The sequence below is a fragment of the Muntiacus reevesi genome, chromosome 3 (genome assembly GCF_963930625.1).
Source record: "Muntiacus reevesi chromosome 3, mMunRee1.1, whole genome shotgun sequence".
In the NCBI taxonomy this organism is placed as follows: domain Eukaryota; kingdom Metazoa; phylum Chordata; class Mammalia; order Artiodactyla; family Cervidae; genus Muntiacus; species Muntiacus reevesi.
Window position 1 is genome coordinate 104,944,282 of NC_089251.1, and position 19,762 is coordinate 104,964,043.

Below are 19,762 nucleotides of genomic sequence, written 5' to 3' on the forward strand. Positions count from 1 at the left end.
GATTATTACTGTCAGAGGGATCAATCAGGTCAGTGCAAAGGCCCTCTAAGGCCAGAGCTTGTCTAGCACATTTGAGGAGCTGCCGGGAGTCCACAGCGCATTTGAGATGTGTGAGTTCTCTCCATACAGGGCCAAGTAAACAAGATCCAAAAGCATGAGCGGAGATGTCCGTTTATGAGGAGCTCCCAAACAAGCCAGCCAGTTCCGGAGTTTCCCCACAACCGCCCTGCTCTCAACCAGCTGCTTTGAACCCAAGGGTCCGTGAACTTGGATGGGAAAAAAAATTACATCTTTTTTTTTTCACTAACCTCTTACTCGAATTTAGCACTTCCTTCAATTATGAGTGTAGGCAACACACCACATAGCCTTAGCATGACCAGCAACTGACACAGTAGGAATCACAGACACGGTCATTTCACGTAACAGGTGCTGTAGATTATCCCCAAATGTCTTTTATGCTCATCACTTTGAACTAACAGTCATCATAGAGCCTGCCACTAGCACTTATGATTCACTGCAGTTACAAGCACATATGTTGTTGTTGCTCAGTTGCTAAGTCATGTCTGACTCTCTGTGACCCAATGGACTGTAGCATGCTAGGCTTCCCTGTCCTTCACTATCTCCGGGAGTGTGCTCAAACGCATGTCCATCATGTTGATGATGCCATCCAACCATCTCCTCCTCTGTCGTTCCCTTCTCCTCCTGCCCTCAGTCTTTCCCAGCATCAAGATCTTTTCCAAGGAGTCAGCTCTCCGTATCAGGTGGCCAGAGTATTGGAGCTTCACCTTCAGCATCAGTCCTTCCAATGTTACCATAATACACATGCAAATTTAAAACATCTTTTTTTCTAGTTGGAGGATAATTGTTTTACAATGCGGTGTTTGTTCTGCTGTACAATGATGAGAATCAGCTATATAACAGCTATATATAAGCGTATATCATAAGCTTCCCTGGGGGCTTAGACGGTAGATAATCCACCTGCAATGCGGGAAACCTAGGTTTGATCCCAGGGAAGCTCCTCTGGAGGAGGGCATGTAAACCCCCTCCAGTATTCTGCCCTGGAGAATCCCACGGACAGAGGAGCCTGGTGGGTTACAGTCTATGGAGTCGCAAAGAGTGGGACATGGACGGAGTGGCCAAGCACAGCGTACATACATCTACATCCCCTCCCCCTGGAGCCTCTCTCCACCCTACCCGCCATCCCACCCCTCCAGGCCATCGCCGAGGGCTCAGCTGGGCTCCCTCTGTGGTACAGCAGCTTCCCATCAGCTCACGTGGTGATGCATCTACGTCAAGGCCGCTCTTTCAGTTCGTCCCACCCTCGTCTTCCCCTGCTGTGCCCACAAGACTGTGCGCTGCGTCTGCATCCCTAATTAAAACATCTTTAATAATGATATTTCAATATATTTTGTTTCCTTTGTCATCCTATGCATTTCATTATTTGTATCTCAAATCATTCTGAGAAAGCCTGCATCAGCTGCCCTAAACTGCTAAAGGGGTTCGGGATACAGAAGAGTTAAGATCCCTGATCTAAGCTGAATACCCCTGACAAGACAGGAAGCAAAAAAAAAAAGAAAAGAAAAAACATAAGTCACTACAGTTTCTTGACCCATGCTGGACCCGTGCCAGGAACTTATTGGACATTACCTCGTTTAGTTCCTACAGTTGCAAGGAGCATGGGGCTATTCATCCCATTTTAAAGTTGAAGAAATTGAGATTCAAAGAGGTTGAAGTCACCCAGCTGGTCAGAGGGAAATCAGGCATTCAAACTCAAGGCAATTTCTAAAGTCTGTTAATTTCATCAAAACAAACTGGGTCATAGGTTACAGCCCAAACGCCCCTCTGAATCAGCGCAGTGCCATAGTCAAGCCGCAGCGTGGCATTAGTTCAGAGTCTGGAGATCGGGGCTCGCCTCCTGGGCTCAAATCCAGCCTGTGCTGCTTGTTTTGCATGCGACTTCAGGTAAATCATACTTAACCTCTCTTGGCCACGTTTCCGTGTCTTTAACATAAGGCACGATGGTGATAACAATGCCACCGGCATAGACGTGCTGTGGGGGAGCAAATGTCCAGGGGTGCCTGGAGTGTGGACGGTGCTTGCTTTATGACAATTTATTTTTATTAAGACCTCTGGCTCTAGAGAGAAACAGATTGGGTTTGAGTATCAGCATAACTAGCTGTGTGGTCTTGGCCAACTCACTTAACCTCTCTGAGCTTCACTTCCTCATTGTGTAAGTGGGGATCATATTATTTGCCTCGTGGGGCAGATATAAGGATTAAATGAAATAATGAATATAGGATATTTAGATATTCACTGATCACTACAAGCAATGTCTAATAGATAAATCCTCAGTAAGTGCTCACATTAATTTATTATTACTATTTTCTACTTCTTTTCAACCTCATCAATTCCCCTACTCCTTGCTCTTGTCTTTGTTAAGATTTCCTAGCCTCATTCCTTTACTCAAGGATTTCATGGAAAGTCTAACACAATCAATCTATTTATTAAGTTTAAATTCAGACATTTATTATGCAAACATTTATTGAGCTATTACCATGTGCCAGAAGTGTCTAGGCACATGGACACATCACTGAACAAGAGTCAAATGTCTCTACCCACAGCAGCTAATATTCTAGAGTTCAGACCTGCTGCCTCACATGAAGTCCCCTTTACTGATCTGAAAGAAAAGTGAAGTTGCTCAGTCGTGTCTGACTTTTTGTGAGCCCACGGGCTGCAGCCCACCAGGCTCCTCTGTCCATGGGACTGTCCAGGCAAGAGTACCAGAGTGGGCTGCCATTTCCTTCTCCGGAGGATCTTCCCGACCCGGGGATCGAATCCCAGCATCCCACATTGCAGCCAGACGCTTTCCCACCTGAGCCACAGGGATGACCCCTTCACTGATCTAGAGAGAATCACACTAATATTTGACAGTAATAACTCCACATCAGTACATTGAACATAAGTCTATGCTGCCTTCCTCTAGAAGACCCTCTCTAAGGTGGGCTCAGGGGCTGTCCTGTCCCACCCCCACCCTGAGAACGACCTTCTCCTCTTGACAGGCGATGCCCATTCACAGATCTGAGCTTTCTACACGCCTGCCCCCTTCCACCTGACAAACTCCTGTTTGTTCTCTGGGGCCTGAGTCAAATGCTCACTTCTGACGAATACCGTATATCACTTATATATGGAATCTAAAAAATACAACAGACTAGTGAATATGACAACAAAGAAGCAGACACAGATACAGAGGACAGACTAGTGGTTGCCAGTGGGAGGAGGGGAGAGGGGAGGTCAGTAAGGAGGACAACGATTAGGTATAAAATAAGCTATAAGGATCTATTATGCAATACAGGGTATGTAGTCCATATTTTATAATAACTATAAGTGGAGGATAGGCTTTAAACATTGAGAATCGCTATATCCTGCACTTCTAACATATATATAATATTCTACACCAGTTATACTTCAATAAGAAATATGTCCACTTTCTCCACAAAGCCTCCTTAGATTCACCCATGGCGGGTGCCTACTCTACTCGAGCCCTCCAGGGGACATCTGCTCATTTTACCTGATCAGCCCCAATGTCTTAGCTGTCGTTTTAGGAGTCATCCCCTCCTTGCTTTCAGTCCAGCGGGCTGATCTTAACCCTCCTCACCCCTCATTCCAGGACTGAGCACAAGATTAAGCCTAGCCAATCAGAGTATTCCATTCCCTTAGCCACAGTCATTGGTTCAAGATGGACATAACTCAAGCCTGACCAATGAGATTCAAGCCTGGGATTTTTTGTTTAAGCCAGCTCAAACTGGGTTTCTGTCCCTTGCAATCAAGACTTCTGTCTAGAACAAGCAATCTCTGAGAAGATAGTTTTCTCATCTCTCAGTTACCTTCTATCTTTCACCCTGCACTTTCACCCTACAGAAAAGGATAGGTTCTTTTTCATGAGATGAACTGGAGTCCAAATCCCTTCAGACAAATGGCAGTTGACATAGTCCTGGGATGAGACTGTCAATAGATTCTTGTCTGTTCTATGTGAATGTGAACTGCTTGTGGCCCTTCTTCTTCTTTTATTTATGTTTATTTATTTATTTGGTTACACTGAGGCTCAGCTGTGGCTCATGGGCTGAGTTGATCTGAGGTATATGGAATCTTAGTTCCCCGACCAGGGGTCAAACTAGCATGCCCTGAATTGCAAGGTGGGTTCTTAACCACTGGACCATCAGGGAAGTCCCTGGCCCATCTTTCTGGGAGGGATGGAAAAGAACACATTCGCCAGATCCCCTACTATGCATCCGAGGCTGTGTTTATCAGCTGCAGCCACAACACCACATCTGGCATAAGAGCTGCAATTTGGCGCTGCTCCTTGGTGAAGTCTACAGCAGTCATAGTCATCTCTCAGGCTCTCTCTGGGTTTTGTGGAGAACACACCGGTGAGTTCACCCATTACCCGTGATTAACTGCTCTCCCCTTTTCCTTGTCCTTCTCCAGTGCATTGCTGGCTTTCAGCAACAGCGATCCAACCCCAAAGTCTTTAAGACTCCCCAGTACTTGATGGGTTGCACCCAGCAGTTCATCCTCTACTCCTCAGATCCCATTCCAGTTCACCACCAGTGAGAAAATTTTAAACTGCATCGTAATTGCACGCCAGAGGTTCCTGCTGCTCCACAAGCCACCACTGACGGGGTGTTCATTGCCAGGCAACTGGTAGGTCATCGAGCTCTAAAATCCCATTTTCATTTGCTTCCGGAGACCCCTTCTAGGATCAACGGACCTAGGCTGGGTTCGCTGTGAAACGGATTCTGAGTCTGATATTTCCATGTAAGAAGTTTGGAGGTGGGGGGCTCTCGGGAACAAAACCCATGAGTAAGAGGAACAGCACTGGGCAGAGGGAGAAGTTACACTCTGACGAAGTTGCTTGGCGGATTCCGACAGAGCCACGGGGAGCTCCGGAGCGCAGCTGGGTCTTCAGTCTGGTCCTGCCTTGAGGCGAGGAGCCTAAGGATTTATACTGCTTCCTGGATCGGTCATTGGATGCAAGATGCCTTTAGGAAGGGGGCTTGATCTTGGGCCAGAACCACTCTGTCTGTTCATGTGCCGTGGTCCTGAACTGGGGCATTTGAGCCAACAGCACTTCATCCTCTGCGGAGAGTCTGCATTTCCATACGCACGTGCCCACGCTCTATGGACACCTGATTTTTCACTTTTTACTTATTTTTCAATTTGAAGCATAGGTCATTTACAGTGTTGTGTTGAGTTTCAAGTGTACAACAGAGTGATTCAGTTATACATAACTGAATATATATATATATTCTTTTTCAGATGGTTTTCCATTATAGGTTATCAGAAGATATTGAGTATCATTCCCTGTGCTATATAGCAGGTCCTTGTTGTTCACCTATTTAAAAAATTTTTAATATTTACTTTTATTTATTTATTTGACTGCTCTCTCTGCTTAGTCGCTCAGTCATGTCTGACTCTTTGCGACCCCATAGACTGTAGCCCACCAGGCTCCTCTGTCCATGGAATTCTTCTGGCAAGAATACTGGAGTGGGTTGCCATTTCCTTCTCTGTCATTTGACTGTAAGATCCAGCACTGGATCTTAATTGTGGCAAGCGGGATCTTTTAGTTGCGGTGTGTGAACACTTAATTGCAGCCTGTGTGATCTAGTTCCCTGACCAGGAATTGAACCCCTGACCGCTGCATTGGGAGCAAGGAGTCTTAGCTACTGGACCATCAGGGATGTCCCTACCTATTTTATATATAGTGGTGCCTGAATGCTAAGTTGCTTCACTCATGTCTGACTCTGTGTGACCCACGGACTGTAACCCCCCAGGCTTCTCCGTCCATGGGATTCTCCAGGCAAGAATACTGGCGTGAGTTGCCAAGGCCTCCTCCAGGGGTCTTCCCAACCCAGGGATTGAAGGCTTATCTCTTGTGTCTCCTGCGCCGACAAGGGGGGTTCTTTACTAGCAGTGCCACCTGGGGAGCCCGCACACAGGAGTGTGTGTATGTTACTCTCAAACTCCTGATTTGTCTCCTCCCGACGCGTCCATTTTAAATACTAGTCTCTCATTAGTTTGAGGTTTTAAAATTATCTCCTTTCAGTCTGTCATCTACTCACTGTCTCAGGGTCATTTGCTGAGCAGGATTCCTCAGTTATGGTATAACCAAGCTAACAGATTGCCCTCCTTAAGGATTTCTCCCTACTGCCTAGGTTAAAAAGATATTCTCTTACATTCTGCTTTTTCATTAAATATATGTTTACCTTGAATATTTAGGTCTTCCGTCCTCCCAGACCCACTGGGCACGTTGAGTAGCGTGGCGGCATCTGGGTTTCTTCCCGTCCCTTCTGTACAGTGACAGCGTTCCCCCCTCGTCTTGAACTCTCTGCTCTCTGGTTTCAGCTCTCACCACGGTCTCAAGAGGCAACATCTGCAGGGAATCACTGACCTCTTGCCATTTGTACTTCTCGGTTGTTAAAAAGTTCCCATTCATCCGGCCCTCTGCGGCGCTCTGGGCAGTTGGGACCCCCTCCTCCTCTCGCGGCTCCGCGTGTGCCCTTTGTAACTTACTATTTATCTTCTCCTCCTTTGTCTCTTCTGCTTCTTTCATCCCCAGGGTTTCACTGACTTAACTTCCTCTTGCAGCTCCTAACAACTTGTGCAATTTAAGGCTCTATCCTGGCCTTTATGTTTATCCCTTGTAATTCCACGTTCTTTGAGAAATGCATCCATTTTCAAGATTTTAATACCTTCAAGTGGGTGAGTCCCCTACTGGCAAATCCAGCCCTGACCTCTCTTGTGAATGCCAGTGACAAATTTCTGAAGATTGGACATTTCTTAGTCTATCTGAATTCAAATTAATCTTAAACGTCAAAGTAATTTTATGTGATTTACCTATATTTTACATGTTTCCAAATCCTTCAGCATTCTGTCGCAGTATCTTCCATAAACTAGGTCTTCAACATGTATTTATTCATTGCATAAGAGGATCTCTCACGTTTAGCCATATTAAAAGTCAAAATTAGGCATTTTTATCCATGGTTCAAAAGATCAGAGTCACATAAACTTTCAGAGAAAAGCTCAACCTTAAGTCAGCTTGTCTTCTTTGGGACACGAGTGGCTGTCTCCTGGTTGATCACATCCTCCTATTTTTTTTTTTTTATTTACATATTTTTTGGCTGTGCTGGGTCTTCTTCGCTGCATGAGGGCTTTCACTCGATGTGGTGAGCGGGGGCTACTCTCTAGCTGGGGGCACAGGCGTCTCAGTGCAGTGGCTGCTCCTGTTGCAGAGCGCGGGCCATCAGGACTTTGACAGGGATTGCACCGAATCTGTAGGTTGCCTTGGGTTGTGGGTCAGCGGCTCAGTCATGTCCAACATTCTAACTCTTTCTGACCACATGAACTGTAGCACCTTGGCCTTCCCTGTCCTTCGCTATCTCCTGGAGTTTGCTCAAACTCAAGTCCATTGAGTCAATGATGCCATCCAACCATCTCATCCTCTGTCGTCCCCTTCTCCTCCTGCCCTCAATCTTTCCCAACATCAGGGTCTTTTCTAATGAATCGGTTCTTCACATCAGGTGACCAAAGTATTGGAGCTTCAGCTTTATCATTAGTCCTTCCATTGAATATTCAGGATTGATTTCCTTTAGGACTGACTGGCTTGATCTCCTTGTGGTCCAAGGGACTCTCAAGAGTCTTCTTCAACACCACAGTTCAAAAACATCAATTCTAAAAAAAAAAAAAAAATCAATTCAGCATTCAGTTTTCTTTATGGTCCAACTCTCACATCTGCACATGACTACTGGAAAAACCATAGTTTTGACTAGATAGACCCTTGTCAGCAAAGCAATGTCTCTGCTTTTTAATATGCTGTCTAGGTTGGTCATAGCTTTTCTTCCAAGGGGAAAATGTCTTTTAATTTCATGACTGCAGTCACTGTCCGCAGTGATTTTGGAGCCCAAGAAAATAAAGTCTGTTGCTATTTCTATTGATTCCCCATCCTTTTGCCATGAAGTGATGGGAGCAGATGCCATAACCTTAGTTTTTTGAGTTCTGAGTTTTAAGCCAGTTTTTTCACTCTCTTCTTTCCCCTTCATCAAGAGGCTCTTTAGTTCCTCTCCAGTTTCTGCCATAAGGCTGATGTCATCTGCATGTCTGAGGTTATTGGTATTTCTCCCAGCAATCTTGATTCCAGCTTGTGCTTCATCCAGCCCGGCATGTCTCATGATGTACTCTGCATATAAGTTAAATAAGCAGGGTGACAATATACATCCTTGATGTACTCGTTTCCCAATTTGGAACCAGTCTGTTGTTCCATGCCCGGTTCTAATTGTTGCTTCTTGACCTGCATAGGGGTTTCACAGAATGCAGGTAGGTGGTATGGTATCTCCATATCTTTCAGAATTTTCCACAGTTTGTTGTGATCCACACAGTCGAAGGCTTTAGTACAGTCAATGAAGAAGAAATAGATGTTTTTCTGGGATTCTCTTGCTTTTTCTATGATCCAACAGATGCTGGCAATTTGATCTCTGGTTCCTCTGGCTTTTCTAAATCCAGCTTGAACATCTGGAAGTTCTCGGTTCACATACTGTTGAAGCCTAGCTTGGAGAATTTTGAGCATTACTTTACTAGCGTGTAAGATGAGTGCAATCGTGTGGTAGTTTGAACATTTTTTGGCATTGCCTTTCTTTGAGATTGGATTGAAAATTGACCTTTTCCAGTCCTGTGGGCACTGCTGAGTTCCAAGTTTGCTGGCATATTGAGGGCAGCACTTTCACAGCATCATCTTTTAGGATTTGAAAGAGCACAACTGGAATTCCATCACCTCCACTAGCTTTGTTCATAGTGATGCTTCCTAAGGCCCACTTGACTTCACATTCCAGGATGTCTGGCTATGGGTGAGTGATCACACCATCGTGATTATCTGGGTCGTGAAGATCTTTTTTGTATAGTTCTTCTGTGCATTCTTTCCACCTCTTCTTAATTCGGTCCATACCATTTCTGTCCTTTATTGAGCCCATCTTTGCATGAAATTTTCCCTTGCTATCTCTAATTTTCTTGACGAGATCTCTAGTCTTTCCCATTCTATTGTTTTCCTCTATTTCTTTGCATTGATCACTGAGGAAGGCTTTCTTATCTCTCCTTGCTTTTCTTTGGAACTCTGCATTCAAACGGGAATATCTTTCCTTTTCTCCTTTGCCTTTGGCTTCTCTTCCTTTCTCAGCTATTTGTAAGGTCTCCTCAGACAGCCATTTTGCCTTTTTGCATTTCTTTTTCTTGGGGATGGTTTTTATCACCGCCTCCTATACAGTGTTATGAACCTCCTGTTCATAGTTCTTTACAAATTAAGAATCTGAAGTTTCAAGTACCACCCTGAGGGCATCAAATGAGCACTTTACAGTTGACAACAGCTCAGAACACAGACTCTCATGAAGGGAGGTTAGTTGTCACTTTTCACATGGGGATTGAGGGAAAAATGTGAAATGGGATTCATTCACTGTGACGCCTTTCTTTTTTTTAAGAAAAAAAAAATTATTTACTTGGCTGCACTGGGTATTAGTTGCATCACACAGCATCTTTAGTTCCAGTATGCGGGACTTTGTTCCCTGACCAGGAACTGAACCCAGGCCCTCTACATTGGGAGCGTGGAGTCTTGGTCGGTGGGCCACCAGAGAAGCCCGTCTCACCATGATGCTTTTCAGTGACCTGGGCAGTATATACGAGCTGGCCCAGGGATGAGACTTAAAGTCACCACAAGCATCCCTGGCTTGCCTCGGGAATCCTTCCAGACCACCCGCTCGTATCTTCCGCCCTGCCGCTCCTCGTTCATAGACTCTGTTTCGGCCGCTTGCTGTGTGTCCTGTCCTCCACCTGCCTCTTTGCTTGATGTCCCTCCAGGCTTGGCTCGCTCTCCTGGCTCCCGGCAACCTTACCAGTCCAAGCCGTTGCTTTTGCTCTCGGCCCTTTCCTCTCCCGCCCTGCTCCCGTGGGTAAGAAGCACTCCATCTGTGGGACGCTGGACGGGCCCCACTTTCACCAGGACCATGAGGGCCGTGGGGGCCGGCCAGGTTCGAGACGGCAGAATAGAGGCGTCTCTCCCCACCCCATCTCTAAAAATCAATCAACACGAAATGAAACAAAAGTGCTTTTACAAAACCAGGAGACAACAGCAACCCCTAACCACGTGAGGTGGAGTAGAAGCAGAGCACCCCAGCTGGTTCTGACCACGGTGGGCATCAGGTCACCCTCGGAGAAGCCTCAGGCTAGATCTTGACGACAGAGAGATCGTCACGTGCGTCTGTTTATTCCCGGAGCTTAGCACAGGACTGGCTAAATCAAGTCCTCACGAAACACTTGTTGAATGAATTACACCAGTATATAGATATCAGTCACGGGCTTTCCACAGGAGACACAGGTTTGATCCCTGGTCTGGGAAGTTCCCCTGGAAAAGGAAATGGCAACCCACTCTAGTATTCTTGCCTGGAAAAATTTCATGGATGGAGGAACCTGGTGGGCTATACAGTCCACGGTGTTGCAAAGAATCGGACAGAACTTACTGACTGAGCACATATATATATCATATAAAAGTTATCAGCATATGAAAGCATATTTTGCTCTAAAAAGAACTGTGAAGAAATGTTTACTACATTGCTAAGTGGAACTGCCATTATTTCTATTAGCCAGAGGGCTCTTCTAAACCCACACATTAAGGAAGAGAACTGTAAGCAATTCCCTTGCCTTGATGCTCAGCGTTTCATTGCTTCAAATATGTTTCAAAGCTCATAAAATCTGCTCTTTCATCAGCTCAGTTTTAATCTTTCATAATCTTAACATAGGAACTTGGTTCCTACAGAGGTTAGGACTTGATCGCTGCATTCAGCCCGCTGCAATCATTAGGAACCAGGTAACAGCCCCGACATTTAATATTTAAGTGTTTTTGATCAGTATTAATTAGTCACAGATGCACACCAGATTCCTATTTAATTAAATACTCTTGGGAACACATTGTGGGCGCAGGGATTCTAACCACATCAAAAAAGGAAATGTTCAAGTTTAAAAGTTGAGCCCTAGAGACACAGGCATCCATGGAAAGGAAATTCCAGATGTCTCGCAACCTCCCTCTCTTCTCAGAATCAAACCTCCTACTTCCAGCCCCCTGGAATCTAAAAATCTTAGCATTTCTAATGAATACTCCCAGGCTGCAGCCGTCTCCTCTCGCGTCTCTCTTGGATCGTCAGTTTGACCTGCTCTCCTGAATCATCCCTGTCCACACACAAACATGAGTAACTTCTCCCATCCTAAGAAACCCGCCAGCAACTCCACCCCTTCTCAGACTGTTGCTCCTTCCCTTTGTCCCTCCTTACAGAGAGACGCCTTGAAAAGACAGTGTGCCCTTACTGTCTCCAATCCTCCTCCTTTTCTCTCTCAGATCCACTGTCTTCACACTCTGGCTCTGGCTCCTCCGAGGAAGTTGTCCTTGTCAGTGTCATCACTGATGCTAAATCCAATGGCCAGTTCTTGGTCTCCATTTGACCCAGTTAATCATGTTCTTTATTGAAACATTCCCTCTTTTTGGCTTCCAGAATACCATTCTTTTTGGCTTTCCTCCCACTGAAAATTATTCCTTCTCATTCTTCTTTGCTGGTTCATCCTCAACGTCACAGCCTCTGTTAGAATGTGGGGAGGGGCGGATAAATTGGTCCACTGGGATTGAGACATACACATTACCATATACAACATATATAACTAATAAGAATCTACTGTAAAGCACAGGGAACTCTGTTGAATCCTCTGTGACGATCTATATGGGAATAGAATCTAGAAAAGAGCCCAGACAGGTGTCTGTGTAGCCGGTTCCCTTTGCTGGACAGCAGAAACTCTCACGACACTGTAAATCCCTAAAAAATTACATGTGCTCCCATAAGAGTTAATTTTGAAAAAGTGTTAAGAGTGCCACAAAGCTCAATCCTTGGTCTTCCTTTCTCTCTGTCCATACTCTTTCCTTGGGTGATCTTAATTTTAAAAACAAACAAAAAAATTTGTTTTTTTGGCCACACCATGCTGCTGGTGGGATTCTAGTCCCCCAGTGTTCTGTGTTCAGCATGATGGTCAGAGTAGTCTTTGTCAGACACAAATGAGATGGTGTCACTCCTCTCCTCAAACCTTCTGATGTCTTCCCAGCTCACTCAGAGTAAAACCAAAGTCCTTGCCATAGCCTACGAGGCTCTGTGCCATCTGCTTCCACCACCCCTCTGGTATCATCTCCGGTCTGCACACACTGTTCCAGCCACACTGGGCCTCTTAAGGGGTCAAGCAGGCTTCCACCCCAGGGCCTTTGCACGTGCACCTCTCTGCACCTGTAAAACCCTCCCCACAATTATCTTCGTGGTTTGATTCCTCAGGCTTTCAGAGTCTTTAGTGATGCTGGAGACTCAGCACTGGTACCAAATTGAATCTCAGAGACAGAGTTTTGGATGAAGTAGAAAAAAAATAGCTTTGTTGCTTTGGGGGCACAAAGGGAGACACAGCAGGCTCCTGCCCCCCAGAAACTGTGTGTCCAAACTCGAGGATTTGATGAGGAGCTTTATAGCAACAGGTCAAGATCAGGGGGTGTGCCGGGCCTGCCCTCCTCTCCTCTGGCCTCAGGTCATCTTCTTGGTGAGCATTTCTAGTTCCTTTAATTTTGCCTCAGGTAATTTCTTGACTGCTCCTCCCTTGATTGCGGGCTTTACTCGTAGCTGAGTCGGTAAAGAATCTGACTGCAATGCAGGAGGCCTGGGTTTGATCCCTGGGTCGGGAAGATTCCCCTGGAGAAGGAAATGGCAACCCACTCCAGTATTCTTGCCTAGAAAATTCCACGGACAGAGGAGCCTAGCAGGCTACAGTCCACGGGGTCGCAAGAGTTGGACGCGACTTAGCGATGAAACCACCATCACCCTTGATTAGCAACTGTTTGCGTCTGCCCTTTGGAACTCAGGGAAGGGCAAGAAGCCAGAATGAAACCTATTTCTTACAAACAAGAAATGGGGGACACTGAAAGGACTTGTATGCAGGAGGGCCCAACATCCCGCTCTGTTTCAACCTTATGTGGGAGAGGACAAAAGAGTTGAAGGGGACTGGAACCATTCTCAAGTGGCTTTGAATGCAAAGTTAAGGAGCTAAGTGTTTATTCCATAGGCAAGGGTGTCCAAGTGAGAATCAAAGTCAGTTCAATCAAGTTTCCATTGAGAAATGTCTTCCAACCAGAACCTCTGAATCAGCGTTTGCCCAGGTGGTCTAAATATGTTCACAATGGGAGCAAGAGAAACCAGCAATTTTTAAAAAAATATTTCTTTGTCTTTGTTGGTCTTTGTTGCAGGCTTTGAACTCTTAGCTGTGGTATGTGGGGTCTACTTCCCTGACCAGGGATCAAACCCAGGCCCCCAGCATTGGGAGTGCAGTGTCTTAGCCACTGGACTACCAGGGAAGTCCCAGAAACCAGCGTTGTGACAAAGGAGTGAAAAAGCTTAGAAAAATGTGTGTCCTTGAGAAGAATCTTCTAGGCCCTTTCAGGAAGTTGATGAGAGAAGGTGGTCTTCCCCAGAGTCTGTGCTTGAGAGTTTATGTGCTCCATGATGTGGTAACTGGGGGGTTGGAAATGGGATTTGAAAACCAGCCCAACAGGAAGAGCAGGGGAAAGCTGGCATTCTCTTTTGGTGCTCTCGGCTCAGCCCTACCTGGCCCAGTCTCTCCCATCTCTTGACCACCCATGCAGTGAGGTCAAGGAGGTCAGGGAATGTGGGAGCCACCGCCCTCTGCTGGAGGAACTGGCCTCATCCGCAGCGTATCTCCAAATACTGACCTGTATTTACCTCCATGTCAATAGTTGTTAACCTTCTTTGAGAACCAGAAGAAAGCTACAGACTCAAAGGAAAAAAAAGTGTACTCGTACATAAAGATTTGCATGGAGTTTCAGGGATTCATAGAAAGACCTTTCGATGAAACACATCCATCAACCTCCCAGGCAAAGCTGTGACTTTAGAAGCAGACACAGCGGGAGTGCATGCTGTGAGCTCAGTCGTGTCCGACTCTTTGCGACCCCGTGGACTGTAGCCTGCCAGGTGCTGTCCATGGGATTCTCCAGGCAAGAATACTGGAGTGGGTTGCCGTTTCCTCATCCAGGGGATCTTCCCGACCCAGGGATCGAACCCGTATCTCTTGTTGTCTCCTGCTCTGGCAGGCAAATTCTTTACCACTGCGTCACCTGGGAAGCCCCAAACCTAAGACCCAATTCAGGGCTGAGACACTCTGGCTGTGAAACAGGAGAGAAATTTAGAGGCCACCCAGTCTACTTTTGTCAAAAATGTCCCTTTCTTCCCTTGTTTGGAAATATTTTCTCTACCAAAGAGATCGCATTGATCAAGAAAGCCTTTATGCACTCCCTAATTTTTTTTTATTAACCCATAAAACAGACAAGTGATATCCAGTTACACAATAACGGCTGCGTTCATATAATCCAGGTCAAGATCAAAGGTAACTTGACATTGAATTGGTCAGGGGAGCTCTGTTGTGGAAAGATGTTGGAATGATCTTGGTTGGTCCTTGAAATATTAATATTCAAGCTATGTTGATTACACCTGTGCCAACAGTCACTCAGTTACACGCTTAAATCCAAACGAAATCGGTGATGCTTTCTGTCTAAAATTTGCAATTTCCTACACATTCATGTTAAATGCAGGTTATGGCAGAAAATGTGCCTTCAATCACACATTTTAAAATGTTCCTTCAGACTCGCTCTAAAGTCAATTTAAAAAAATAGTGAGCACAAAGCTATGATTAAATCCACTCCAGCTGTTCTTCTTGTGTCCTTTAAGGCAGGACCATGTGGGAACATGGAACATCAGTTGAGCACCGCTGAGTGCCCGGCGTGGATGAAGAGGTAAACGTGAAAAAGGCATCATTCTGCTCCTCCTGCCTTCACTCAGTTAGGAAATAGGCATCAGATGGCTCTAAGGCATGAGACGGGAGAAGGTCATGGCAACCCACCCCGGTACTCTTGCCTGGAGAATCCCACGGACAGAGGAGCCTGGCAGGCTACAGTTCACGGGGTTGCAAAGAGTCGGACACGACTGAGCGACTGAACACCGCCACCACCACCACCAACAGTGTACCAGATATGCAAGGGCACTGGGAATATAAACGATCATGAAGCAAGTGAAGGCCTGCTTTCATGGAACTTACTGTCTGGTGGGAGAAGCAGGGTTGGTGATGGAAGGGGAGAAGGGAGGGGTAAATAAAGAAGATAATTGTAAATTGTGACGTTCGCGGAAGGAAGCAAAGGAAGTGGGCAGAGTTAGGTAGAGGATGGAGGCGGGGCAAGGACCACTCAGAAGTTTAGGATCAGGGTCCTGGCAGGAAACACATGGTCCACTCTAGCAGGGAAGTGGAGGAGAGTTTATAGAGTTACTCTGTACTAAGCGAGAGGAATGGTATGATATCCTGGGGCTAGCAGCAGTGGGAGCCCCTGCTAGCCTTGAGCAGAATGGTAAGAGCAGGAGGGGGCCAATGCAGAGGGAGGCGCACGTGTTGGGAGCAGCTGTGCCTACATCTTTCTTCCTGGAGACTCAGAGGTAGACTCTGTTCCACGCCTCTCTCCTAGCTTCTGGTGGTTGCTGGCAATCCTAGGCATTCCTCGGCCTGCAGCCAGAGAACTCTGATCTCAGCCTCCGTCATCACATAGCCATCTTCCTTCTGTATCTGCCTGTCACTGTATATATCTCTTCCTCTTCTTATAAGGACACTAGTCATTTTAAATTTGGGGTTCCCCTTATTCCATTATGATCTGATGGTAAATAACAACATCTGCAATGATCCTGTTTCCAGATAAGGTCATAATCTGAGGCTCCAGGAAGGACCTGAATGTGATGGGGGAGACTATTTATCCCGGTATACCTGCTTCAAAGGCAGAAAACGTTAAATCTGCCAAGTGTCTCTGTCATCTTCTCTTCTCCTTCAGGGACCCTTTCATTTAATTTGAATCCCCCATTCCTGCTATATGTTCAGAACATATGGTCTGGTAGCTTACTCGCTTAGAAGAGCAAGGATTACCCCCATGAGATGTCACTACACACCTACCAGGCTGGCAAGTATCTTAGAGTACAATCTAAAAAATCAATTCTTTAAAAAAAAAAATCAATTCTTGTGCCATGTAATCCAGCAATCACACTCTTTGGCACATATCCCGACAAAACTATAATTCAATAAGATACATGCACACCTATGTTCATAACAGCACTATTCACAACAGCCAAACATTAGGTTGGAAGCAACCTAAATGTCCATCAACAGATGACTGGATAAAGAAGATCTAGTACACATGTACAACGGAATATTATTCAGCCAACAAGAAAACAAAATAATGCCATTTGCAGCAACATGAATGAACCTAGAGATTATCATACGAAGTGAAATAAGCCAGACAAAGACAAATATCATATATTACTCATATGTGAACTCTAAAAAATGATACAAATGAACTTATTTACGAAACATAAACAGACTCACAGATATAGAAAACAAACGTATGGTTACCAAAGAGGAAAGTGGAGAGGGATGAATTGGGAACTTGGGATTAACAGAAACAGACTACTATAAATAAACAGATAAATAACAAGGACCTACTGTGTAGTATAGGGAAATATATTCAACATCTTATAATAACAGTTAATGGAAAATAATCAGAAAATAATTTATATATATATAATTCCAGGGTATTAGGTGGTGGTAGTTTAGTTGCTAAGTTGTGTTGGACTCATGCAATCCCATGGACTGTTGCCCACCAGGCTCCTCTATCCATGGGATTCTCCAGGCCAGAATACTAGAGTGGGTTGCCATTTCCTTCTCCACCGTACCTTCACAACCCAAGAATTGAACCCAGGTCTCCGGCACTGCAGGCAGATTCTTTACCGACTGAGCTATGAGGGAAGCCCCAGGGTGTTTATATACATATAACTCCAGGGAAAGATTGAAGGCGGGAGGAGAAGGGGACGAGAGAGGATGAGATGGTTGGATGGCATCACCGACACGATAGATATGTTTGAGTAGGCTCCAGTAGGGGGTGATGGACAGGGAAGCCTGGTGTGCTGCAGTCCATGGGGTCACAAAGAGTCACAGACAACTGAGTGACTGAACTGAACTGAACTGATATATATATATATATATCAGCATATATATGCGTCCCCACGGCTCAGTGGTGAAGGATCCACCTGCAATGCAGGAGCTGCAGGTTCAATCAGTGAATCAGGAAGATCTCCTGGAGGAGGGCATGACAACCCACTCCCATATTCTTGCCTGGGAAATCCCATGGACAGAGGGGCCTAGCAGGCAATGGTCCATGGGGTAGCAGAGTTGGACATGACCAAAGCAACTGAGCAGGCATGCATATACGTGTGTATATTATGTGTGTGTGTATGTGCACATAAATATACCGGGATCACTTTGCTGTACACCTGTAAATCAACATATGTCAATTAAAAAAAAACAAAAATGACTTATGGATACACTATAATGGAATACTATAGGCAATGAATTGAGAATGGACTATACATCACTTCATGGCAAATAGACAGGGAAACAGTGGCTGACTTTATTTTTCTGGGCTCCAAAATCACTGCAGATGGTGATTTAAGCCATGATATTAAAAGACGCTTACTCCTTGGAAGGATAGTTATGACCAACCTAGATAGCATATTAAAAGCAGAAACATTACTTTTTCAACAAAGGTCCATCTAGTCAAGGCTATGGTTTTTCCAGTGGTCATGTATGGATGTGAGAGTTGGACTATAAAGAAAGCTGAGCGCAGAAGAATTGATGTTTTTGAACTGTGGTGTTGGAGAAGACTCTTGAGAGTCCCTTGGACTGCAAGGAGATCCAACCAGTTCATCCTAAAGGAGATCAGTCCCGGGTGTTCATTGGAAGGACTGATGCTGAAGCTGCAACTCCAATACTTTGGCCACCTGATGTGAAGAGCTGAAAAGACCCTGATGCTGGGAAAGATTGAGGGCAGGAGGAGAAGGGGATGACAAAGGATAAGATGGTTGTATGGCATCACCGGCTCAATGGACATGGGTTTGGGTGGACTCCAGGAGTTGGTGATGGACAGGGAGGCCTGGCGTGCTGCGGTTCATGGGGTTGCAAAGAGTCGGACACGACTGAGCGACTGAACTGAACTGATACATACATTAACATGGATAAAGCGTAGTAATGAGCAAAAGAATACAGACTGTATACATGTATTTATGTAAAGTTCTAAACTAGGCAAAATTAAGTCACATTGTTTAAGGATGCCTAAGTGACTTAGCAGCAGTAGCAGTAGCAATCAGACTATGCCAAAGCCTTTGACTGTGTGGATCACAATAAACTGTGGAAAATTCTGAAAGAGATGGGAATACCAGACCACCTGACCTGCCTCTTGAGAAACCTGTATGCAGGTCAGGAAGCAACAGTTAGAACTGGACATGGAACAACAGACTGGTTCCAAATAGGAAAAGGAGTACGCCAAGGTTGTATATTGTCACCCTGCTTATTTAACTTACATGCAGAGTACATCATGAGAAATGCTGGGCTGGAGGAAGCACCAGCTGGAATCAAGATTGTCGGGAGAAATATCAATAACCTTAGATATGCAGATGATACCACCCTTATGGCAGAAGGTGAGGAAGAACTAAAGAGCCTCTTGATGAAAGTGAAAGAGGAGAGTGAAAAAGTTGGCTTAAAGATCATCATTCAGAAAACTAAGATCATGGCATCTGATCCCATCACCTCATGGCAGATAGATGGGGAAACAGTGGCTGACTTTATTTTGGGCTCCAAAATCACTGCAGATGGTGATTCCAGCCATGAAATTAAAAGACGCTTACTCCTTGGAAGGAAAGTTATGACCAACCTAAACAGCATATTAGAAAGCAGAGACATTACTTTGCCAACAAAGGTCCGTCTAGTCAAGGCTATGGTTTTTCCAGTGGGGATGTATGGATGTGAGAGTTGGACTATAAAGAAAGCTGAGCACCAAGGAATTGATGCTTTTGAACTGTGGTGTTGGAGAAGACTCTTGAGAGTCCCTTGGACTGCAAGAAGATCCAGCCAGTCCATCCTGAAGGAGATGAGTCCTGGGTGTTCATTTGAAAGACTGATGCTGAAGCCGAAACTCCAATACTTTGGCCACCTCATGTGAAGAGTTGACTCATTGGAAAAGACCTTGATGCTGGGAGGGATTGGGGGCAGGAGGAGAAGGGGAGGACAGAGGATAAGATGGCTGGATGGCATCACCGACTCAGTGGACATGAGTTTCAGTAAACTCCGGGAGTTGGTGATGGTCAGGGAGGCCTGGCGTGCTGTGATTCATGGGGTCACAAAGAGTCGGACAGGAATGAGCAACTGAACTGAACTGAACTGAACTGAATCAGACTACAACACTTAAAAGCAAGGAGGGACTTTCCTGGTGGTCCAGTGGTTAAGACTCTGTGCTCCCAGTGCAGGGGTCATGGGTTCAATCCCTGGTTGGGGAACTAAGATCCGCATGCTTGGCAGGGCCTGGGGGAAAAACAAAGAATAACAGAAGTCAGAATAGTGGTTGTGCTGGCCGAGAAGGAGGGGATATGATCTGGTAAAAGACACACCAGAGAAAGGGCTTCTGAGGTGCTGGTAGAGTTGTTTTTACAATAATGTGTTACTGTGTATTTATGCTGTTAGCACTTTTCTGTATGCTTGTTATATTTCACACACA